The sequence below is a fragment of the Pseudophryne corroboree genome, chromosome 10, assembly GCF_028390025.1.
Source record: "Pseudophryne corroboree isolate aPseCor3 chromosome 10, aPseCor3.hap2, whole genome shotgun sequence".
In the NCBI taxonomy this organism is placed as follows: domain Eukaryota; kingdom Metazoa; phylum Chordata; class Amphibia; order Anura; family Myobatrachidae; genus Pseudophryne; species Pseudophryne corroboree.
In genome coordinates this window covers 34,734,452-34,761,343 of record NC_086453.1, presented here as the reverse complement: position 1 = coordinate 34,761,343, position 26,892 = coordinate 34,734,452, and the positions used below count along the sequence as shown (strand labels likewise).

Sequence of the window (26,892 nt, the reverse complement as noted above, 5' to 3'; positions counted from 1 at the left end):
TAGCAGCGGTTGGTGGTTAAGAGATATAGAGAGAGAACCATTTTAACTGTGCTGCAGTAACACGACTGGTAATAAGCATAATACTTAATTGCCGGTTTATAGATGCTAACCAGTATTGATAGAGCCTAATGGTTAGCAACAAGTAGTACAAATCGGTAAAAGCATTCTGCGTCATATAGGCAGGGCCGGCGCTACCACTAGGCAGCTTTAGGCAGCTGCCTATGGGCGCCGGCACTTTAAGGGCGGTGCTGAGTTTAAAAAAAAAAAATGTAAGGCCACCGCGTCCCGGCTCACCAGTGTCTTTCCTCTTGCTCCTTCACTGCTGCGCCTGCGTCGCTAACTCCCCCTCCCTTATCATACCCGCCCCGATGTCCGGGGGCGGCACATTCACCCAGGGAGGAAAGGCACATTCGACACCGCCCGCCCCTGCTATTGCCGCCCGTTACTATAGCGCCGCACCGCGCTGGCGCACTATGCTGCCTCCGTCATGTGTGTGCTGGTGCTGGGAGCCGGGAGCGTGACCGCAGTGACAGCGTCACGCTCCCGGAGCTGTACACAGGCAAGCGGGCTCGGCTCCTCTTCACTTCACCGGGATAGGCAGAGTTGCGCAGCGGCTGATCCAGGTGTCCAGGACAGTATAAGTCTGAAGAGTCTGTCCTGGACTCCTGGATCAGCCGCTGCGCAACTCTGCCTATCCCCGTTAATCTCCCGCATTGCCTCCTCCTGCCTTCTGCGTCTCCTCCCGCTTATTTTATACCCCCCCCCCCCATGGCCGCATAATGTTTTGCTGGGCTGCGGGGTCCAGAAGCATTTGAGCACTGCAAATACCGGATTGCCCAGCATGTGACACCACAGAGCTGCCTCCCCACCTGAAGGTACAGTCTGGATGTGTAACTGCTGTCCAGAGCACCTCTCCTCTGCTGAAATCTCCCCCCATTGCCTCTCTCCCTTGCGCTCTCTCCCCCCATATGCCTCTTTCTCCTCATGCCAAGCCCCCCTCCTCTCTCCCTCTTAATGCCCCATCTCTCTTCAGGCATAGAATGTGAATTTCAGTTCACACTGTGTCCTACAAGGTGAATTTCGGCTCATTCAGTGTGCTACAATGTGAATGTCGGCTCATTCAGTGTGCTACAAGGTGAATTTCGGCTCAGTCAGTGTGCTACAATGTGAATTTCAGCTCATTCAGTGTGCTACAATGTGAATTTCGGCTCATTCAGTGTGCTATAATGTGAATGTCGGCTCATTCAGTGTGCTACAATGTGAATGTCGGCTCATTCAGTGTGCTACAATGTGAATGTCGGCTCATTCAGTGTGCTATAATGTGAATGTCGGCTCATTCAGTGTGCTACAATGTGAATGTCGGCACATTCAGTGTGCTACAATGTGAATGTCGGCTCATTCAGTGTGCTATAATGTGAATGTCGGCTCATTCAGTGTGCTACAATGTGAATGTCGGCACATTCAGTGTGCTACAAGGTGAATTTTGGCTCAGTCAGTGTGCTACAATGTGAATTTCGGCTCATTCAGTGTGCTATAATGTGAATGTCGGCTCATTCAGTGTGCTATAATGTGAATGTCGGCTCATTCAGTGTGCTACAATGTGAATGTCGGCTCATTTAGTGTGCTACAAGGTGAATTTCGGCTCATTCAGTGTGCTACAATGTGAATGTCGGCTCATTCAGTGTGCTACAAGGTGAATTTTGGCTCATTCAGTGTGCTACAAGGTGAATTTCGGTTCATTCAGTGTGCTACAATGTGAATGTCGGCTCATTCAGTGTGCTACAATGTGAATGTCGGCTCATTCAGTGTGCTACAATGTGAATGTCGGCTCATTCAGTGTGCTATAATGTGAATGTCGGCTCATTCAGTGTGCTACAATGTGAATGTCGGCACATTCAGTGTGCTACAAGGTGAATTTTGGCTCAGTCAGTGTGCTACAATGTGAATTTCGGCTCATTCAGTGTGCTATAATGTGAATGTCGGCTCATTCAGTGTGCTACAATGTGAATGTCGGCTCATTCAGTGTGCTACAAGGTGAATTTCGGCTCATTCAGTGTGCTACAATGTGAATTTCGGCTCATTCAGTGTGCTATAATGTGAATGTCGGCTCATTCAGTGTGCTACAATGTGAATGTCGGCTCATTCAGTGTGCTACAATGTGAATGTCGGCTCATTCAGTGTGCTACAAGGTGAATTTTGGCTCAGTCAGTGTGCTACAATGTGAATTTTGGCTCATTCAGTGTGCTATAATGTGAATGTCGGCTCATTCAGTGTGCTATAATGTGAATGTCGGCTCATTCAGTGTGCTACAATGTGAATGTCGGCTCATTTAGTGTGCTACAAGGTGAATTTCGGCTCATTCAGTGTGCTACAATGTGAATGTCGGCTCATTCAGTGTGCTACAAGGTGAATTTTGGCTCATTCAGTGTGCTACAAGGTGAATTTCGGTTCATTCAGTGTGCTACAATGTGAATGTCGGCTCATTCAGTGTGCTACAATGTGAATGTCGGCTCATTCAGTGTGCTACAAGGTGAATTTCGGCTCATTCAGTGTGCTACAATGTGAATTTTGGCTCATTCAGTGTGCTACAAGGTGAATTTCGGTTCATTCAGTGTGCTACAATGTGAATGTCGGCTCATTCAGTGTGCTACAAGGTGAATTTCGGCTCATTCAGTGTGCTACAATGTGAATGTCGGCTCATTCAGTGTGCTACAAGGTGAATTTTGGCTCATTCAGTGTGCTACAAGGTGAATTTCGGTTCATTCAGTGTGCTATAATGTGAATGTCGGCTCATTCAGTGTGCTACAATGTGAATGTCGGCTCATTCAGTGTGCTACAAGGTGAATTTTGGCTCAGTCAGTGTGCTACAATGTGAATTTCGGCTCATTCAGTGTGCTACAATGTGAATTTCGGCTCATTCAGTGTGCTATAATGTGAATTTCGGCTCATTCAGTGTGCTACAATGTGAATGTCGGCTCATTCAGTGTGCTACAATGTGAATGTCGGCTCATTCAGTGTGCTACAAGGTGAATTTCGGCTCATTCAGTGTGCTACAATGTGAATGTCGGCTCATTCAGTGTGCTACAAGGTGAATTTTGGCTCATTCAGTGTGCTACAAGGTGAATTTCGGTTCATTCAGTGTGCTACAATGTGAATGTCGGCTCATTCAGTGTGCTACAATGTGAATTTCGGCTCATTCAGTGTGCTACAATGTGAATGTCGGTTCATTCAGTGTGCTACAAGGTGAATTTTGGCTCAGTCAGTGTGCTACAATGTGAATTTCGGCTCATTCAGTGTGCTACAAGGTGAATTTCGGTTCATTCAGTGTGCTACAATGTGAATGTCGGCTCATTCAGTGTGCTACAATGTGAATGTCGGCTCATTCAGTGTGCTACAAGGTGAATTTCGGCTCATTCAGTGTGCTACAATGTGAATTTTGGCTCATTCAGTGTGCTACAAGGTGAATTTCGGTTCATTCAGTGTGCTACAATGTGAATGTCGGCTCATTCAGTGTGCTACAAGGTGAATTTCGGCTCATTCAGTGTGGTACAATGTGAATGTCGGCTCATTCAGTGTGCTACAAGGTGAATTTTGGCTCATTCAGTGTGCTACAAGGTGAATTTCGGTTCATTCAGTGTGCTATAATGTGAATGTCGGCTCATTCAGTGTGCTACAATGTGAATGTCGGCTCATTCAGTGTGCTACAAGGTGAATTTTGGCTCAGTCAGTGTGCTACAATGTGAATTTCGGCTCATTCAGTGTGCTACAATGTGAATTTCGGCTCATTCAGTGTGCTATAATGTGAATTTCGGCTCATTCAGTGTGCTACAATGTGAATTTTGGCTCATTCAGTGTGCTACAAGGTGAATTTCGGTTCATTCAGTGTGCTATAATGTGAATGTCGGCTCATTCAGTGTGCTACAATGTGAATGTCGGCTCATTCAGTGTGCTACAAGGTGAATTTTGGCTCAGTCAGTGTGCTACAATGTGAATTTCGGCTCATTCAGTGTGCTACAATGTGAATTTCGGCTCATTCAGTGTGCTATAATGTGAATTTCGGCTCATTCAGTGTGCTACAATGTGAATTTTGGCTCATTCAGTGTGCTACAATGTGAATGTCGGCTCATTCAGTGTGCTACAAGGTGAATTTCGGCTCATTCAGTGTGCTACAATGTGAATGTCGGCTCATTCAGTGTGCTACAAGGTGAATTTTGGCTCATTCAGTGTGCTACAAGGTGAATTTCGGTTCATTCAGTGTGCTACAATGTGAATGTCGGCTCATTCAGTGTGCTACAATGTGAATTTCGGCTCATTCAGTGTGCTACAATGTGAATGTCGGTTCATTCAGTGTGCTACAAGGTGAATTTTGGCTCAGTCAGTGTGCTACAATGTGAATTTCGGCTCATTCAGTGTGCTACAATGTGAATGTCGGCTCATTCAGTGTGCTACAATGTGAATTTCGGCTCATTCAGTGTTCTACAATGTGAATGTCGGCTCATTCAGTGTGCTATGATGTGAATTTCGGCTCATTCAGTGTTCTACAATGTGAATGTCGGCTCATTCAGTGTGCTACAATGTGAATTTCGGCTCATTCAGTGTGCTATAATGTGAATTTCGGCTCATTCAGTGTGCTACAATGTGAATGTCGGCTCATTCAGTGTGCTACAATGTGAATTTTGGCTCATTCAGTGTGCTCCAATGTGAATTTCGGCTCATTCAGTGTGCTACAATGTGAATTTTGGCTCATTCAGTGTGCTCCGATGTGAATTTCGGCTCATTCAGTGTGCTACAATGTGAATTTTGGCTCATTCAGTGTGCTACAAGGTGAATGTCTGCTCATTCAGTGTGTTACAAGGTGAAAGGGGCACCAGTACTAGAGAGTATAAGGGGTATTACTGCACCGAGGGACATGCCCCCTGTTTAGTGGCCACGGCCCCTCTTCTGGAGCGCGCGCGCATGATTTTAACCTTCACTTTTTTTTTGGGGGGGGGGGGGGCGCATTAATGATATTGCCCTGGGCTCCAAAATCCCTAGTTACGCCTCTGATATATATATATATATATATATATATATAGGTAAGCAAAGTCGACGGCACTCCCAAGTCCCCTAAATAAATGTAACGATGGTTTAAATGCCGGTGCCCTCCCAGAGGTATACAGTGCACCTGTATCCTGATGTGTAGAATGTGGTTGCGGGCGGCACTCTCGGCGTAAATGAAGACAGACACATAAGTCTTTTAAGTCATGACTTAAAAGACTTACGTGTCTGTCTTCATTTACGCCGAGAGTGCCGCCCGCAACCACATTCTATATATATATATATATATATATAATTATTATTATTATTTTATTTTTTTTTGGGGGGGGGAGGTTGCTGATGATTTGCCTAGGGTGCTGGGAAAGCTTGCACCTGCCCTGCATATAGGAACTAAACTGTTTTTATAATTTCACGAGCGAGATATTTTAAACATATTAATGCCGTTTCACATTTGAAATGCTGTGGCTACAATAACAATACTTGACAGACATGTCTATTAAACCTACATGTTGCTAAAATATAGAAGCGAGATAGCGCTAATTGTGTATATATATATGTATATATATATATATATATATATAACCTAATATATCGCTTGTAAAAACATTGCATGTTTATATTCAAAATGTTGGCAATGCTTTAAGTAAGATAAAGCCTTATTAATTAATTGTATAACATAATCAGGTGTAAAATTATGTGTTTATTAATAAATAAGCTGTTTTTTGAAACCCTATTTGTACATGACCCCTATAGCTCCACCCCGTAGGGTCTGAGTTTTGCATGTGTCAACAACATTTCAGCTTTATAAGGAGAGTCCTGTAACCATTCCATAACAGCGTTGAAATCTATCACACAGAAGATACTGAGTCATTGCAACTCAAAAAAGTGCACTTGTTCTGCATGCTGATGCTAATAATAATAATAATAATAATAATAATAATAATAATCAGTTTTATACATTGGTAAATGCACCACACTGCATTTGTCAGGAGGTTTTAACAGTTCCATGCCTCAGTTGTGGGTTTTGGTGTCCCCGTCCTCCTCTAGGCTGGAGAATAGGCAGTTGGTAGAACGCGCGCATTATTGATTGTCTCGATGTAGAGATGAGCGGGTTCGGTTCCTCGGAATCCGAACCCGCCCGAACTTCAGTTTTTTTTACACGGGGCCGAGCGACTCGGATCTTCTCGCCTTGCTCGGTTAACCCGAGCGCGCCCGAACGTCATCATCACGCTGTCCGATTCTCGCGAGGCTCGGATTCTATCTCGAGACTCGGATTCTATATAAGGAGCCGCGCGTCGCCGCCATTTTCACACGTGCATTGAGATTCATAGGGAGAGGACGTGGCTGGCGTCCTCTCCGTTTATAGAGATTCGAGAAGAGAGTGAGACAGTAGAGAGAGACACAGTAGTAATTTTGGGGAGCATTAGGAGGAGTACTACTACTACTACTTGCTGAAGTGATAGATAGTGTGACTGTATTATCTGACTTGTGGGGGAGACACTGACAGTGGGGAGCAGTTAGAGTCTGAGAGCAGGACTCAGGAGTACATATAACGTACAGTGCACACTTTTGCTGCCAGAGTGCCACACTGCCATTGTGACCACACTGACCAGTGACCACCAGTATAATATATATTGTGATTGTCTGCTTAGGAGTACTACTTGCAAGTTGCTGATAGTGTGACCAGTGACCTGACCACCAGTTTAATAATCACCACCAGTTTAATATATATATATATAATTGTATATAATATATATATAATATTGTATACCACCTACCCGTGGTTTTTTTTTTTCTTTCTTCTTTATACATACTACTATAGTAGCTTACTGTTGCAGTCTGCGGTGCTGCTGAGCTGACAGTGTCCAGCAGGTCCGTCATCAGTCATTACATAATAAATATACTATCTACCTGTCCGGCTGCAGTACTAGTGTGATATTATATATATTGATTTCATCTCATTATCATCCAGTCTATATTAGCAGCAGACACAGTACTGTAGTCCACGGCTGTAGCTACCTCTGTGTCGGCAGTCGCTCGTCCATCCATAATTGTATACCACCTACCCGTGGTTTTTTTTTTTTCTTTCTTCTTTATACATACTACTATAGTAGCTTACTGTAGCAGTCTGCGGTGCTGCTGAGCTGACAGTGTCCAGCAGGTCCGTCATCAGTCATTACATAATAAATATACTATCTACCTGTCCGGCTGCAGTACTAGTGTGATATTATATATATTGATTTCATCTCATTATCATCCAGTCTATATTAGCAGCAGACACAGTACGGTAGTCCACGGCTGTAGCTACCTCTGTGTCGGCAGTCGCTCGTCCATCCATAAGTGTATACCACCTACCCGTAGTTTTTTTTTTTTCTTTCTTCTTTATACATACTACTATAGTAGCTTACTGTAGCAGTCTGCGGTGCTGCTGAGCTGACAGTGTCCAGCAGGTCCGTCATCAGTCATTACATAATAAATATACTATCTACCTGTCCGGCTGCAGTACTAGTGTGATATTATATATATTGATTTCATCTCATTATCATCCAGTCTATATTAGCAGCAGACACAGTACGGTAGTCCACGGCTGTAGCTACCTCTGTGTCGGCAGTCGCTCGTCCATCCATAAGTGTATACCACCTACCCGTGGTTTTTTTTTTTCTTTCTTCTTTATACATACTACTATAGTAGCTTACTGTAGCAGTCTGCGGTGCTGCTGAGCTGACAGTGTCCAGCAGGTCCGTCATCAGTCATTACATAATAAATATACTATCTACCTGTCCGGCTGCAGTACTAGTGTGATATTATATATATTGATTTCATCTCATTATCATCCAGTCTATATTAGCAGCAGACACAGTACGGTAGTCCACGGCTGTAGCTACCTCTGTGTCGGCAGTCGCTCGTCCATCCATAAGTGTATACCACCTACCCGTAGTTTTTTTTTTTTTCTTTCTTCTTTATACATACTACTATAGTAGCTTACTGTAGCAGTCTGCGGTGCTGCTGAGCTGACAGTGTCCAGCAGGTCCGTCATCAGTCATTACATAATAAATATACTATCTACCTGTCCGGCTGCAGTACTAGTGTGATATTATATATATTGATTTCATCTCATTATCATCCAGTCTATATTAGCAGCAGACACAGTACGGTAGTCCACGGCTGTAGCTACCTCTGTGTCGGCAGTCGCTCGTCCATCCATAAGTGTATACCACCTACCCGTGGTTTTTTTTTTTCTTTCTTCTTTATACATACTACTATAGTAGCTTACTGTAGCAGTCTGCGGTGCTGCTGAGCTGACAGTGTCCAGCAGGTCCGTCATCAGTCATTACATAATAAATATACTATCTACCTGTCCGGCTGCAGTACTAGTGTGATATTATATATATTGATTTCATCTCATTATCATCCAGTCTATATTAGCAGCAGACACAGTACGGTAGTACACGGCTGTAGCTACCTCTGTGTCGGCAGTCGCTCGTCCATCCATAATTGTATACCACCTATCCGTGGTTTTTTTTTTCTTTCTTCTTTATACATACTACTATAGTAGCTTACTGTAGCAGTCTGCGGTGCTGCTGAGCTGACAGTGTCCAGCAGGTCCGTCATCAGTCATTACATAATAAATATACTATCTACCTGTCCGGCTGCAGTACTAGTGTGATATTATATATATTGATTTCATCTCATTATCATCCAGTCTATATTAGCAGCAGACACAGTACGGTAGTCCACGGCTGTAGCTACCTCTGTGTCGGCAGTCGCTCGTCCATCCATAATTGTATACCACCTACCCGTGTTTTTTTTTTTTCTTTCTTCTTTATACATACTACTATAGTAGCTTACTGTAGCAGTCTGCGGTGCTGCTGAGCTGACAGTGTCCAGCAGGTCCGTCATCAGTCATTACATAATAAATATACTATCTACCTGTCCGGCTGCAGTACTAGTGTGATATTATATATATTGATTTCATCTCATTATCATCCAGTCTATATTAACAGCAGACACAGTACGGTAGTCCACGGCTGTAGCTACCTCTGTGTCGGCAGTCGCTCGTCCATCCATAAGTGTATACCACCTACCCGTGGTTTTTTTTTTCTTTCTTCTTTATACATACTACTATAGTAGCTTACTGTAGCAGTCTGCGGTGCTGCTGAGCTGACAGTGTCCAGCAGGTCCGTCATCAGTCATTACATAATAAATATACTATCTACCTGTCTGGCTGCAGTACTAGTGTGATATTATATATATTGATTTCATCTCATTATCATCCAGTCTATATTAGCAGCAGACACAGTACGGTAGTCCACGGCTGTAGCTACCTCTGTGTCGGCAGTCGCTCGTCCATCCATAAGTATACTAGTATCCATCCATCTCCATTGTTTACCTGAGGTGCCTTTTAGTTGTGCCTATTAAAATATGGAGAACAAAAATGTTGAGGTTCCAAAATTAGGGAAAGATCAAGATCCACTTCCACCTCGTGCTGAAGCTGCTGCCACTAGTCATGGCCGAGACGATGAAATGCCAGCAACGTCGTCTGCCAAGGCCGATGCCCAATGTCATAGTACAGAGCATGTAAAATCCAAAACACCAAATATCAGTAAAAAAAGGACTCCAAAACCTAAAATAAAATTGTCGGAGGAGAAGCGTAAACTTGCCAATATGCCATTTACCACATGGAGTGGCAAGGAACAGCTGAGGCCCTGGCCTATGTTCATGGCTAGTGGTTCAGCTTCACATGAGGATGGAAGCACTCAGCCTCTCGCTAGAAAAATGAAAAGACTCAAGCTGGCAAAAGCAGTAGCACCGCAAAGAACTGTGCGTTCTTCGAAATCCCAAATCCACAAGGAGAGTCCGACTCCAATTGTGTCGGTTGCGATGCCTGACCTTCCCAACACTGGACGTGAAGAGCATGCACCTTCCACCATTTGCACGCCCCCTGCAAGTGCTGGAAGGAGCACCCGCAGTCCAGTTCCTGATAGTCAGATTGAAGATGTCAGTGTTGAAGTACACCAGGATGAGGAGGATATGGGTGTTGCTGGCGCTGGGGAGGAAATTGACCAGGAGGATTCTGATGGTGAGGTGGTTTGTTTAAGTCAGGCACCCGGGGAGACACCTGTTGTCCGTGGGAGGAATATGGCCATTGACATGCCTGGTGAAAATACCAAAAAAATCAGCTCTTCGGTGTGGAAGTATTTCAACAGAAATGCGGACAACAGGTGTCAAGCCGTGTGTTGCCTTTGTCAAGCTGCAATAAGTAGGGGTAAGGACGTTAACCACCTCGGAACATCCTCCCTTATACGTCACCTGCAGCGCATTCATAATAAGTCAGTGACAAGTTCAAAAACTTTGGGTGACAGCGGAAGCAGTCCACTGACCAGTAAATCCCTTCCTCTTGTAACCAAGCTCACGCAAACCACCCCACCAACTCCCTCAGTGTCAATTTCCTCCTTCCCCAGGAATGCCAATAGTCCTGCAGGCCATGTCACTGGCAATTCTGACGATTCCTCTCCTGGCTGGGATTCCTCCGATGCATCCTTGCGTGTAACGCCTACTGCTGCTGGCGCTGCTGTTGTTGCTGCTGGGAGTCGATGGTCATCCCAGAGGGGAAGTCGTAAGCCCACTTGTACTACTTCCAGTAATCAATTGACTGTCCAACAGTCCTTTGCGAGGAAGATGAAATATCACAGCAGTCATCCTGCTGCAAAGCGGATAACTGAGGCCTTGACAACTATGTTGGTGTTAGATGTGCGTCCGGTATCCGCCGTTAGTTCACAGGGAACTAGACAATTTCTTGAGGTAGTGTGCCCCCGTTACCAAATACCATCTAGGTTCCACTTCTCTAGGCAGGCGATACCGAGAATGTACACGGACGTCAGAAAAAGACTCACCAGTGTCCTAAAAAATGCAGTTGTACCCAATGTCCACTTAACCACGGACATGTGGACAAGTGGAGCAGGGCAGGGTCAGGACTATATGACTGTGACAGCCCACTGGGTAGATGTATGGCCTCCCGCCGCAAGAACAGCAGCGGCGGCACCAGTAGCAGCATCTCGCAAACGCCAACTCTTTCCTAGGCAGGCTACGCTTTGTATCACCGGTTTCCAGAATACGCACACAGCTGAAAACCTCTTACGGCAACTGAGGAAGATCATCGCGGAATGGCTTACCCCAATTGGACTCTCCTGTGGATTTGTGGCATCGGACAACGCCAGCAATATTGTGTGTGCATTAAATATGGGCAAATTCCAGCACGTATCATGTTTTGCACATACCTTGAATTTGGTGGTGCAGAATTTTTTAAAAAACGACAGGGGCGTGCAAGAGATGCTGTCGGTGGCCAGAAGAATTGCGGGACACTTTCGGCGTACAGGCACCACGTACAGAAGACTGGAGCACCACCAAAAACAACTGAACCTGCCCTGCCATCATCTGAAGCAAGAAGTGGTAACGAGGTGGAATTCAACCCTCTATATGCTTCAGAGGTTGGAGGAGCAGCAAAAGGCCATTCAAGCCTATACAATTGAGCACGATATAGGAGGTGGAATGCACCTGTCTCAAGCGCAGTGGAGAATGATTTCAACATTGTGCAAGGTTCTGATGCCCTTTGAACTTGCCACACGTGAAGTCAGTTCAGACACTGCCAGCCTGAGTCAGGTCATTCCCCTCATCAGGCTTTTGCAGAAGAAGCTGGAGACATTGAAGGAGGAGCTAACACGGAGCGATTCCGCTAGGCATGTGGGACTTGTGGATGGAGCCCTTAATTCGCTTAACAAGGATTCACGGGTGGTCAATCTGTTGAAATCAGAGCACTACATTTTGGCCACCGTGCTCGATCCTAGATTTAAAGCCTACCTTGGATCTCTCTTTCCGGCAGACACAAGTCTGCTGGGGTTCAAAGACCTGCTGGCGAGAAAATTGTCAAGTCAAGCGGAACGCGACCTGTCAACATCTCCTCCTTCACATTCTCCCGCAACTGGGGGTGCGAGGAAAAGGCTCAGAATTCCGAGCCCACCCGCTGGCGGTGATGCAGGGCAGTCTGGAGCGACTGCTGATGCTGACATCTGGTCCGGACTGAAGGACCTGACAACGATTACGGACATGTCGTCTACTGTCACTGCATATGATTCTCTCACCATTGAAAGAATGGTGGAGGATTATATGAGTGACCGCATCCAAGTAGGCACGTCACACAGTCCGTACTTATACTGACAGGAAAAAGAGGCAATTTGGAGGCCCTTGCACAAACTGGCTTTATTCTACCTAAGTTGCCCTCCCACAAGTGTGTACTCCGAAAGAGTGTTTAGTGCCGCCACTCACCTTGTCAGCAATCGGCGTACGAGGTTACATCCAGAAAATGTGGAGAAGATGATGTTCATTAAAATGAATTATAATCAATTCCTCCGTGGAGACATTGACCAGCAGCAATTGCCTCCACAAAGTACACAGGGAGCTGAGATGGTGGATTCCAGTGGGGACGAATTGATAATCTGTGAGGAGGGGGATGTACACGGTGATATATCGGAGGATGATGATGAGGTGGACATCGTGCCTCTGTAGAGCCAGTTTGTGCAAGGAGAGATTAATTGCTTCTTTTTTGGTGGGGGTCCAAACCAACCCGTCATTTCAGTCACAGTCGTGTGGCAGACCCTGTCACTGAAATGATGGGTTGGTTAAAGTGTGCATGTCCTGTTTATACAACATAAGGGTGGGTGGGAGGGCCCAAGGACAATTCCATCTTGCACCTCTTTTTTCTTTAATTTTTCATTGCGTCATGTGCTGTTTGGGGAGTGTTTTTTGGAAGGGCCATCCTGCGTGAAACTGCAGTGCCACTCCTAGATGGGCCAGGTGTTTGTGTCGGCCACTAGGGTCGCTTATCTTACTCACACAGCTACCTCATTGCGCCTCTTTTTTTCTTTGCGTCATGTGCTGTTTGGGGAGGGTTTTTTGGAAGGGCCATCCTGCGTGACACTGCAGTGCCACTCCTAGATGGGCCCGGTGTTTGTGTCGGCCACTAGGGTCGCTTATCTTACTCACACAGCTATCTCATTGCACCTCTTTTTTTCTTTGCGTCATGTGCTGTTTGGGGAGTGTTTTTTGGAAGGGCCATCCTGCGTGACACTGCAGTGCCACTCCTAGATGGGCCAGGTGTTTGTGTCGGCCACTAGGGTCGCTTATCTTACTCACACAGCTACCTCATTGCGCCTCTTTTTTTCTTTGCGTCATGTGCTGTTTGGGGAGTATTTTTTGGAAGGGCCATCCTGCGTGACACTGCAGTGCCACTCCTAGATGGGCCAGGTGTTTGTGTCGGCCACTAGGGTCGCTTAGCTTAGTCATCCAGCGACCTCGGTGCAAATTTTAGGACTAAAAATAATATTGTGAGGTGTGAGGTATTCAGAATAGACTGAAAATGAGTGGAAATTATGGTTTTTGAGGTTAATAATACTTTGGGATCAAAATGACCCCCAAATTCTATGATTTAAGTTGTTTTTTAGTGTTTTTTAAAAAAAACACCCGAATCCAAAACACACCCGAATCCGACAAAAAAAATTCGGTGAGGTTTTGCCAAAACGCGGTCGAACCCAAAACACGGCCGCGGAACCGAACCCAAAACCAAAACACAAAACCCGAAAAATTTCAAGTGCACATCTCTATCTCGATGCGTAGGAATGGCACGGTATTGGTAGCTTTGGATAACCAGTTTCATCATACAGCGGGCTTAGTTATTATTCATGCATATTAGCATTTCCCTATGGCACGGTATTGGTAGCTTTGGATAACCAGTTTCATCATACAGCGGGCTTAGTTATTATTCATGCATATTAGCATTTCCCTATGGCACGGTATTGGTAGCTTTGGATAACCAGTTTCATCATACAGCCGGCTTAGTTATTATTCATGCATATTAGCATTTCCCTATGGCACGGTATTGGTAGCTTTGGATAACCAGTTTCATCATACAGCTGGTTTAGTTATTATTCATGCATATTAGCATTTCCCTATGGCACGGTATTGGTAGCTTTGGATAACCAGTTTCATCATACAGCGGGCTTAGTTATTATTCATGCATATTAGCATTTCCCTATGGCACGGTATTGGTAGCTTTGGATAACCAGTTTCATTATACAGCGGGCTTAGTTATTATTCATGCATATTAGCATTTCCCTATGGCACGGTATTGGTAGCTTTGGATAACCAGTTTCATCATACAGCCGGCTTAGTTATTATTCATGCATATTAGCATTTCCCTATGGCACGGTATTGGTAGCTTTGGATAACCAGTTTCATCATACAGCTGGCTTAGTTATTATTCATGCATATTAGCATTTCCCTATGGCACGGTATTGGTAGCTTTGGATAACCAGTTCCATCATACAGCGGGCTTAGTTATTATTCATGCATATTAGCATTTCCCTATGGCACGGTATTGGTAGCTTTGGATAACCAGTTTCATCATACAGCCGGCTTAGTTATTATTCATGCATATTAGCATTTCCCTATGGCACGGTATTGGTAGCTTTGGATAACCAGTTTCATCATACAGCTGGCTTAGTTATTATTCATGCATATTAGCATTTCCCTATGGCACGGTATTGGTAGCTTTGGATAACCAGTTCCATCATACAGCGGGCTTAGTTATTATTCATGCATATTAGCATTTCCCTATGGCACGGTATTGGTAGCTTTGGATAACCAGTTTCATCATACAGCCGGCTTAGTTATTATTCATGCATATTAGCATTTCCCTATGGCACGGTATTGGTAGCTTTGGATAACCAGTTTCATCATACAGCCGGCTTAGTTATTATTCATGCATATTAGCATTTCCCTATGGCACGGTATTGGTAGCTTTGGATAACCAGTTTCATCATACAGCTGGTTTAGTTATTATTCATGCATATTAGCATTTCCCTATTTACTTTCAAAACACTTAATAAAAATAATAAACAATTAGGTGTAAAACATATTTGACTGTCCCTTCCTCATTCTGCCAGAGACTACCTGAAATAGTAGCAATCTACATGATCCCCTGAATGGTTACTCAATCTACCTGACAAAAAAAAAAAATAAGAAATCAGCGATACATACATTCAAAAGGGATCAACTGCGACATTTCCCTGTATTGGAATAAGGTAAAATGATCCCTAGGGCTAAATGCATTTTAAATAAGTTTTTATCGTGCCCACTTACAGTATGTGGAATATCATGTCATAAACAATACACAAAGAAATACTGCAAAATAGCAGTGTCTTTTCTTCAGCAAGTAGATCTTGCTAACTTTGGGTATTATTTACATTTGGATGTAAGTCATTTTCACGACACGACTATCAGATGTAACAGTACGTGAACGCACTGATATGTGTTAATTTTACAGTATCACTGAAATGCTTTTTCAAAAGTAGGAAAGTATGATGTAAAATTAAATATTTGTTGTCTACACATGGCAGTGGTATCTACAGCTCCCACACATCGCTGTGTTTAGCATTCTGGGATATTCCGTGTTGATAGACCCCATGTGAATTTGCTAACAGTATTAGCATTGGAAGCCCTGGATTTTTTTTTTATTTAAATAACAGTTGTCGCAGTAACGGGTTTACCAATAATCTGGCGTTGGATAGGTATAGCTGGTGAAATGTAGTTCAAAGGGGGTTTGTATTCTAATCCTACCTTTTCAGGCGTTAGTGGTTTATCTGAATGGGCATAAAATGAGTTCTTCTTGTTATACAAGGCAGTGTGACTGTATAATGATATAAACCCGCAATGATGTGTTTGCGGGGATAGGGGCAGAAGTTCAGCAGGAATAATCTTTGCAATTGACATCACGTGCATCCTGAATACATAATGCCTCATGAAAACATTATAGTGGTTGCTTAACGGTTCAGTTTTTACTTTCTAAACATTGTAAATGTTTTTTATTTCAGACGTTCAGTTATGCAGAGGTTTGCTGGGAATTTTTTTCTTTTTTTTTTTTCTTTTTTTATTACCAAATGTTTTTAATAAAATAGTGTAATCTGTTGGCCTTGTCATCATGTCATTCAATTATTCTACAACGGGCCTTTCTGAGAATATAGATAAACATATAAAGATACTTAGACCACTTTTTAACACTACTATAACACACAAGTCAAGTTAACCTATAAATTCCTGCGACTGACATATGCATGTTATTCAGTGTAATTGTTGATGGCTTGTTGATATAGCGGCCACCATCATGAATAGTCATAGTTTCTGATCTGGACAATACTTAAAATGTTTTTTTCTTAATTTATGAAATTATTTCACTGATCTCGGCCTGTATCCAGAAATAGTTATAAGAATTAATAATTAATCCAAGAAAAAATATGCTCATACTACGTCCCATTGAGTACCAACAGAAGTAGACCATGGTAATTAGGACCTTCGCCATTCTCCGCTCTCGGCGCCACAGCTCATACTGTAACCCAATGAGTGCCATCAGAAACAACATAACTGTAACTATGCATATCATTTGCAATAGTGTTTAAATAGATTTTAATCTGTGTTTCCCAAAGGATATGCACATATATATGGCTAATATTATTTATAGCACATTGAAAGTTATTGATTTATGATTATTTGTATATCTACATTTACTGTAATTTATAGATGATAAATCAGGGTCGTAGCAAGAATTTTGTGGGACCCGATAGCAACATTTGAAGGGTTCCTGTCCTAGTGCGTCTAGAGACACCTATCCACAGCAATTGTTAATTTTAAACCCATAATAATATATTTATTATTTATTTATTAATTACCAGTTTATTTATATAGCGCACACATATTCCGCAGCGCTGTACAGAGATCATTTTCCCATTCATTTCAGACCCTGCCCCAGTGGAGCTTACAATCTATATTACCTATCACATGTACTTACAGACACATTCACGATAGGGTTAATTTTGTTGAGAGCCAATTAACCTACCAATATATATTTGGATTCTGAGCCATACTGTTGCCATAGTAAATGTTATGCCCAATAGTAGTGTCCTAGTCTATTTTATGAACCACAGTAGTGCTCTAGTTCAAATTCATTGTAGGGCTAGCAGTACACATTATCCAACACTGTGACATCAATTCACATTATGACATGCAGTGTGCCCAGTTCATATTATGCCACACTATAGTGTTGCCACTTCATATTGTGCCACATTACAGATGCCAGTTCAGATTATGAAAAATTATAACGCACAACATTTCTTTTTATATCACATTACAGTGAACAAGTGAAGGGGCATAAATACATATATTGAAGGCCTGATGGCAATGGTTTGTAAGGGACCCTGCATAACAAACAAAGTGTGCCCCTCTTAGCTCTGGGTCCATAGCAGCTGCACTAAAGGCATCTATGGTAGCGATGCCCTTGTGATAAATCCATGTTATACACCTGGAAATAGTAAACTTTTCTTACATTTGTTATCAAAGGATGTATAGTGTAAAGAATATATCAAAACTTCCCTTAATATTTGCATTTAGTAATAATACTGTGTTTTGCTGCTGCAGTATGATAATATATAACCCCTACACTATGAAAGTGATGTTGAAACGTTTTATAAATTAGTTTGCTTACATTTAAAAAGCGAGAATTTGTGAATTAATCCTCTCATTCATGGGACGGTTGTGTTTAATTTTTGCATTATGTTATTTTACATATTTTTCCAGTAAAACTTAATGTTAGCGTTGTAAACATCTGTTGTCCAATAGGCACACAGACATCTGTCCTCAGGGTTTATCTTACCAGAGGTCCTCCACAGATGGTTGTATGACTTTCATTCATTATACTGTGTGTATTGAGAACTTATAATGACTGTGCTTGTATAGACTGTTATTATATTAATGGTTGTGTTAACATCAGGTTTTACTTAATCACAGGAGCAGCATGGACATAATTGATGATGTATTACCTTTTTGTTTTATAGAATGGTACTGAAGAGCCCGATGCAGACCGTCATCACAAACATAGGGAATGCTTCAAGAATACTTTTGTGATCAACAATGATTTAACAGGTAGGATTATCGAATTAGTCATACAGTCAATGGTGGGGGTGGAATCCTGGCCAGGTATTGGAAGTACCTTGCACGCTTTGATATTATTGTAGAAACCGTTGATGCTTATTTACTGAGGAGTATATACCACATCCTATCAATCAATAAACAGGCAAGAGTTACCTTTTAGAGCCACATTACAATGGGCCATAAAAACAAATCCTCAAGTTGAATGGGAAAAGACACCTTGAATCTCGCAGAATGTATTTTTAAGCGATTATGAGACACATAAAGATACTTTAGTTCTGTAAGCAATCCTGCAAAGTATAAATAATATAATTGAAATAAATGATATTATTTTACTTAACAAAATATTTACAGCATGATGCTTGTCATCTCATGTAGAGAAACCAGACATTGCTTGTCAAGGTGCTATATCTCTGCATTGTATGGTATCGGGCAGATGCAATGCTATAGCATATTTAATTGAGTTGCAGTTAAATGTTTTGTACAGGCTGCACATTTATAGATTCATACGCAGATAAGACATGCAACAGTAATCATACATGTGTAATGTTTCATTTAAGCTTCTTCTACTATTGCAGCACCACTTTTGGAACTTTTTTTAATCGGTAGGAATGGCGGTCATTGTTTATAGTCGAGAGAGCTACCATAATAACACATAAGAAATCATTTTACTATGAGGCCTCTCCCTTAACCATAGGATTTAGGACAGTATAAAGCCGTATTTCCTGATGCTGCATCCACTTGTAGCCTTAGATGAAACCCATGGGGACTGTCAGCGGGAGGACCAACCAAAATGTATTTTGTACTTATTAGCACTGATCACTCATATCTTTTCCCTACGCCGACATATAAAGTTGGTAAAATAACTAGATTTGATGTCATTAAAGAAATAATAACATTCAAAATGTAAATCTGAATGTATAAAGTTTTTGTTTACATTGCAAGTAACAGATATACCCCATCAAACTCTCTAATGGTTTTGAAGGGCCTGCCCAGACCCTGACTGTTATATGAAAACATTATTTACAGTATATGGTACTGACAATCACATTAAAGGTTAACATCTTTCTGCATACGTTATGTTAACCGCTTCATTAAAGCAATCCTAGCAAGTGCCATTTTATTGCACAGTGCACTAGTTCCCCAGCAAGGCAGAAAATTGTGGTATCACAATAGGGGCAAAAACAGCTGTAAGCCTGACACACTTAGTCTGCAAGTACACAAACCTGGCAACAGGCAGTACAGGCTTTTTAAGGATATACATATGGTGATTTAATTTATTTATTCTGTCATATATTGTGTCTGAGTAGGCGGGTAGCTATATGTTTCTGCAGGCAATGCCATAGTTTAATGTGTGGTATGGTTGTTATTCCAGCTTTTGTAGAACTACAATGCCCAGCAAGCCATTCCATTCATAGTGCTTTCAGTTTCACAAAAGTTGTAGGGGGCACAGAAGGAGAAGGGGACTGGGAAGGAAAAGAAGGGTGCACAGAAGGGGAAGGAGAAGGGGCCTGAGAAGGAGAAGGAGAAGGGGGCTAAGAAGGAGAGGTGGGCTGAGAAGGGGACTGGGAAGGGGAGGGGGACTGGGAAGCTGAGGGGGATTGGGAAGGGGTGGGGGACTGGGAAGGGGAGGGGTGCTGAGAAGGGGCCTGGTCTGGGCTCCCTGCAGCAGCTTGCCGTTGTGGTGGTCCTAGAATGACATATGTATTATATTTGGTGTTGCATGTCAAATTTAATAAACACCATTTGTCAATTACACTGTTCTGTCCCATGTAAAAGACACAGGGCTAACATTATGTTGTTGTTTTTTTTATTTTAAATCTGTTGATGTTGTCCATAGCAACCAATCTGATTATACAGATGTGTCCACTTACATCTTTGCTTTTTTACAAATTTGGCACAACATGGAAAACACGGCTAAGCTGTTTTTCACAAGTAGCGAGTGGATGAATTTTAAAAATGTTGTTTGCCATAATAGAATATGTATAAAGTAACACATTAAAGAAGCAAATTAAGAAAAATCACAAGGCATGGCTAAATCTCTGAGTCTATGGCATGCAAAATTGTGCCATACATGGCGGGATATAGCAAAGGTGTATGTGGACACATCTGTACATAACAATTTTGAAGCTCATTACTGAATCTATTCCATTGAGTCATATTGATTGGTATAGGCAACATCACCAGATCACTATTCAACCCACCTTATTATATTGACACCACTGATTAAGTTATTTGGTACAGTTTACAGCCTGTGTAGCAATTCTGTACAACATGCACTTGTTTAGAATCACTTTGCTACAGTCAGTACTGCTTGCCCTAACCACACACACTGTAAATTGCCACACTGACTGAACTAGTTTAATAAATATGACAGACTATCACTTAGTGTAAATTTGCACAGTTTATGCTAATAATCTCTGTGTTATGTAATGTAACTTACTGCGTGCACGCAGTTGCCAGATTTGCTGGCGGAGCTCCGCCAACAGTTCAGGAGTCCTCCTGCGGAGATCACTCCATCTCCTCTCAAGTTGTATGATGGTCCGCCTGCTGCGGACGCGAGTCGTCAGTAGGTGGCGGACCTCCGCGTAGGCCTCGCGCTTTACCCGATTTGGGATAAAGCGCCCTACGTAGCCTACGCGGCGGTCCATCACCGCTACCAGTACGCGGAGCTCCCGCCTGGTAAAAGGTGCTGCACGCATCATGGCAATGGCGTTTTCCTTATTTGGGCCTATATTTATAGTGTGTGTTGGCATGTGATTGGTCAAAAATCTATGCTGTCATCTAAATAAACTTTATTGATGTGTGCATTGAAGAAACTTTATTGCTGGCTGCAGTGCTGTGAAGAGTAGAGGGGTGTTTGCTAGAGCGGTAATATGCAGTCGCGGAAGTGTATGACAATAAACGCACCTATTCGCACAATCACACACACACACACACACACACACACACACACACACACACACACACACACACACACACACACTTTTATTATACAATATAAAAAAATCTGTGTACTCCACCACTTTTTGTATGAACAATCAGCTGCACAGTCACAAAGTGTTCAACATTTAGTATCATATGTTTGTTAATTTCAAGAAAACAGGAATTGAAAAACAAAATTATAGATTATAATTTTGTACCAATTTAACAAAAATTATATCAAAAACAAACATTGTAAGGATAACATGTTAGAATATTTACATAAACAAATAATAATATATTCACACACACCAAAACAATTACACAATGAGCTTTCAATAGCTACCTTAATGACATCAGAGCAAAATTAACACAGACAGTGTTTTTCTATCTTAAAAATGTAAAAATGTATATAAACTATACCTGAAATATTCTTGCACAATGCATGCCCTTACTTCACTGCCCCTCCGGGAAACACTCCCCCCACCGTATCTCCGCCCAACCCCTGGCTCCTCATCAGGCAATTCCTCTGTTTGAGGAAGCTCCACGCGACTCCTTACAGCGATGTTATGGAGGATAGCGCACAGGACCACTATTTTACTTACCATCTCCGGCGAATACATGATGTCGCCACCAGTGCGGTGGAGCACACAAAAGCATCCTTTAAGGACACCAATCGTGCGCTCCACCAGCTGTCTAGTGGCAGTAAGCGCGGAGTTAAATGCCGTCTGTGGTCCTGGCCTGGCCTTACGGTAAGGAGTCATGAGCCAGGGGGTGCAAGGATATCCACGGTCTCCTGTTTGATGAGAAGAAAATATTAGAATTATAATCTTCTATTTTTAAAATATTATTGTTAGAAAATTGAAAAAACAACTCACCCAATAACCACATGTCTTGTCCTTGCCTCGATCTTAATCTCTGCCATATCCCTGATTGTCTAATTTCATAGCCATCATGGGAGTTCCCCGGGAACTTCGCATTCAGGGACAGGATCTGGAGGGATGGCCCACAACCATTACATTCAGAGAATGAAACAGTTTCCTGTTTCTATAAATTTCTTCATTATGTCTTGGTGGTACAATAGCTACATGTGTGCCATCCACAACCCCAATAACATGTGGGAAGCGACTACCACCTTCCTCAAATTGCCGCTTCAACACATCTAGGGCACCAACATCCAAAGGCATAGCAATAAATTGCTTCACACGCTTGATGAAAGCCTGGCTGACACGCCGCAGGACCTTACTGAACTGGCCCATCGACATGCCAACCAGATCTCCCACAACATGCTGGTATGAACCAGTGGCAACAAAATGTAACACAGCAAGGAATTGTGTCAATGCTGGTATTGCTGTAGGATACCGAATGGAATGTTCAAGATCACTCTCTATTATGGAGAGAGTGTCTAGGATTAGATGAGGTGGCAGCCTGTATCTTCGCAAAACCACATTATCAGGCATCCCAAAAAGGAGGACACGGGTATGGAAAATTGGTGGCCTAGCACGCCTCCGTTGCCTTGGTTGATGAGGAGCCGGTTGCGGTTGGAGGGCTTGCAGCGGTTGGGGTGGGAGTGGTTCCGTGGGTTGGGGTGGGAGGGCTTCAGCAGCCACATAAATAGACATCACCAACTTAAAATGAAGGTAAGAATATTTAAAAAAATGATTAAATTCTAAACACACATTGTCAGCCATAATCAAAGTCAAAGTGTATGGGTGTTAACTTACTGCTGGAGCATACGACATATCTTCATGAATAAATTAGGGGTCAAAATTTCAGAATTGGAAACAAAAGATAAAAAGAAATTAGCTAAGTATTTCCAACATAGGTTAACATCACAATTCCAAAAGTTTAAAAGATTACAAACATACCCATATAATAACAGCAACAATATATATTCTAAGAACTAAGTAAGAATAATGTAAATTAGTTTTATAATTGGATACCCAAAAAAAAAAAAAGTGGCCCTTTAGTAGGTATTACAGCCAAGAACAGCCCTACTTTGAGCAAAAAAATTACTTGGTAAAACCAAAAATAACATCTACTACATACATTAATGTGCCAAAAAACATAAGATACACTCTTTTTACATACACATACTCCCGGACACACAGGGATAGGGTACTTACCTGCTCAATAATTCCAAAAACACTTGCTTCAGATAATTAAGCAAAAAAAAAGGCTAAGTGGCCCCAAACAAAATAAGGATACAAAATCCAAAGAGTCACCTACAAGAGACACACAAGGAGGCTAAGAGATCATATAGACAATTACACAAATATAAAACACACACAGGGATAGTGTACTTACCTGCTCAATAAATCCAAAAACACTTGCTTCAGATAATTAAGCAAAAAAAAAAAAAGGCTAATTGGCCCCAAACAAAATAAGGATACAAAATCCAAAGAGTCACCTACAAGAGACACACAAGGAGGCTAAGAGATCATATAGACAATTACACAAATATAAAACACACACAGGGATAGTGTACTTACCTGCTCAATAAATCCAAAAACACTTGCTTCAGATAATTAAGCAAAAAAAAAAAAAAGGCTAATTGGCCCCAAACAAAATAAGGATACAAAATCCAAAGAGTCACCTACAAGAGACACACAAGGAGGCTAAGAGATCATATAGACAATTACACAAACATAAAACACACACAGGGATAGGGTACTTACCTGCTCAATAAATCCAAAAACACTTGCTTCAGATAATTAAGCAAAAAAAAGGCTAATTGGCCCCAAACAAAATAAGGAAACAAAATCCAAAGAGTCACCTACAAGAGACACACAAGGAGGCTAAGAGATCATATAGACAATTACACAAACATAAAACACACACAGGGATAGGGTACTTACCTGCTCAATAAATCCAAAAACACTTGCTTCAGATAATTAAGCAAAAAAAAGGCTAATTGGCCCCAAACAAAATAAGGATACAAAATCCAAAGAGTCACCTACAAGAGACACACAAGGAGGCTAAGAGCACAAAAAAACTTGCTACAAAATATTACATACACACTGTAAAGTACAGGTAAGAAATAAAAAACATATGGCATACTAAACCATTTAAATAACAAACAGATATCCTCCCAAATACAGAAACCCACCTCCATTGCACCAACATACATACTTGCCTTTAAAATTGACTAAGGTAGGAATGCTCACAAAAGAAACTTCGCAAAAAAAGCGCACTACGCTCTACATGTTATAAGCTAATAAACGGACGTCTGTATGCTTGACAATGCAAAAAATACTCACTCTGCAAAGTACAACAAAAGACGACCACCTTCTCTGAAAAACACAGCAGCTACTGTCATCATACACACACTCACACAGCCTGCAAACCAGGCTCTTAAATAAGCAGTACAATCAGTCACACTATTAGCATAATTTACACCTGTGAGAATTTACGCTGCGCACGCAGCTATAAAAACCTACACACCTGTGCGTACAGACATGTCATTACCAACATGGCTACTCGTGAGTATTTAGCAGCAGAGATGGACCGCGTGCAGCGGCAGCAAGTAGAATTGGCACAAAGACGTATCGCATTGCAGTGGCGAATGCTGGAATCCGCCTCTGCGGATTGTGAAGACGCAGGACCCAGTACTAGAGACATTCCAGCTTCTGATACCCAACAGTTAAGTGGGGTTACCCTGCCAGACACACATACTGGGCAAACTGAGGGAGATTCAGCAGTAGCCACACAACAACAACATACAGAAGCTGCTAGTGACGAGGAAGATGGTGAGGAGCAACAGGACCAAAGCTCACAGGCTACTTCAAGATGAAAAAAAAGGCAGCCAGCATTCACTAAGAGGGAGTTGCGTGTTTTGGTCACGCATGCCATGTCAAAAATACATAGAGGACCGAAAAACATGGGTGCTGCTACGAAAGATCGCATCTGGAGGGACATCACTCATTCTGTGAATGAAGTCGGCTCTATCGTCCAAACATCTCAGGAAGTTAGACGACGGTAAGTGCATCTTGGCAGTACATTATCTGTGCTAAGTATTCATCAAAAGGTAGTTACATGTGATGTTGTGTATAGCAAACAAAAGCAGAACATGTGTCCTATATATTATTACCAAAATTATTAATACTCTACCTTGCCCCTATTTTTACAAACATATTTAGTTGGGCCGACTTCAAATCCCGCCAGAAGGGCAAGAGGTCTGCGGAGTGGAATGCCTCAAGGGCTACAGGTGGAGGACCAGCTGTCGCTGTGGAGTATACAGAGTTGGAGGAGATGGCGATGGACTGTGTGAGTTATGAGGAGGGGACAGGAGTGTCTCATATCGACACGGACCTGCCTGAAATCCTGATGGGACATGACTTGCCAGGTAAGTTTACACACATATTTGTCTTGTATTTAAAATGTTATAAATAAAAATCTCATATTGTTTTTTTCTACTCTTTTTCCACACATTATTCTATTTGCTTGCCACATAACACAGCACAGGGGGGTGAGCAGTTGGAGTCACAGGAGGGTTATGTGGCTGAGGCTGAGGTGGAGGGACCTAGTGGGTCTGGCAGTGTGGGCCCCCAAATCCCACCTATCCAGGTTCCAACTGGCCCCCCCCACCCAACCCTCTGCTATCCCGGAGATCCTGCTTGAAATAGCTAGGTATGGTGAGAGCCTAAATGCTTTTCAGGACGGGGTCATCCGGGAGGTAAGCCAGATAGCTGTCCGGCTCACTGAGCACCGAACCAGTGTTGAGCAAGGTGTTGCTCAACTCTGCCAAGGTCTGGCAGAGATCAGGCAGGGACAAGATCAACTTGCCTCCTCATTCCAAAACCTTGCAAATAACATCTTGCAAGGGCTCCAGGCCATCGCTGTCTCCCTTGCCCACAGTGGCAGAGAGCCACCCACATCGGCTCCCTCCCCTGCCCCTGCCCAGGAAGAACAGCCCACTGGGCAGGGCCCACGAAGGTCGCTCTGCAGACCAAGCCAAGAAGAACAGCATCAGGCGGGGAGAAAAAAAAGAAAGTGATGTCTCTCCAGATGGGCAGCACCCATGTTTTTCATGTTGTCTCTATGTATTTTTTGTGTTGGCTTGTGTGGCCAGAATGGCTAACTCCCTCTTAGTGAAATGTATTATTGATGTTTTGATATATTGTAGCCTGTGAGCTTTTTTTCAGAAACACCAGAGCCATCTTCCTCTTACTAGTGTGCAGTGTATTGTTGTGTTTGTGTGTTGGCTCCTGAATCTTTCTCAGTTGGCCAAATATATTTGTCTGGCAGGGTGTTTACAACAGATGATTTTATATAATTTAAATTATGATTCTGTCAGAAGCTGGAGTTTCCCTAGTACTGAGTTCTGCTATGTCATTTGTGTCAGTGGCATCTGCTTGCTGCTTGGTCCATCTTTGCCTGTGATACTCACCTGTAGCCATGTTGTTTTGATCACTAAATATATTACAGCAGTAATAAAAAAAAAAAAAAATTGTGTACTTTATTCAAGTTAATGCATTATGTTAATGCATAATGTCTTAGTTCCAGAAAGTTTAGCAAAGCATATAGACAATTGGGGAACAAGGGAACAATCTGAAATAAAAAAACAAGCATTGCATCTTTAAAAATGCAACAGGTATGCCTTGCACCACACTTTAATGTCCATATTAAAAAAAAAAATGACACAACTCGGGATTTGTTTTACTATGGGCAACAGGACATAATTTTCAACATTGACAGATATTCTAACCAAAGATAAAAGTTTCATTTATAATAAAAAATTAAGTGTATGCTGCATTATGTTGGTCTTGATATTTTGAATATACAAAGGTTACATTTTATGTAGTTTAGATGTTGCTGATGTAGTTTATAAGTTTGGTTAATTTCACTTGTTTGCATTTGGTAGTATTACACACATTAAAACATGCAGTTAACATCAATGTT

The 26,892-nt window shown here is 42.3% G+C and overlaps 1 long non-coding RNA gene across 1 annotated transcript in view; it reads left to right on the top strand.

Annotated features, from left to right (window-relative positions):
- The first annotated feature begins 17,981 nt into the window (after positions 1-17,981).
- The window catches only part of LOC134966953 (uncharacterized), a 79,114-nt gene continuing 70,203 nt past the window's right edge, over positions 17,982-26,892 (top strand). The window contains exon 1 of the long non-coding RNA XR_010188746.1: positions 17,982-18,063. This is a non-coding gene — a long non-coding RNA (uncharacterized LOC134966953). The remainder of the gene's footprint in view (positions 18,064-26,892) is intronic.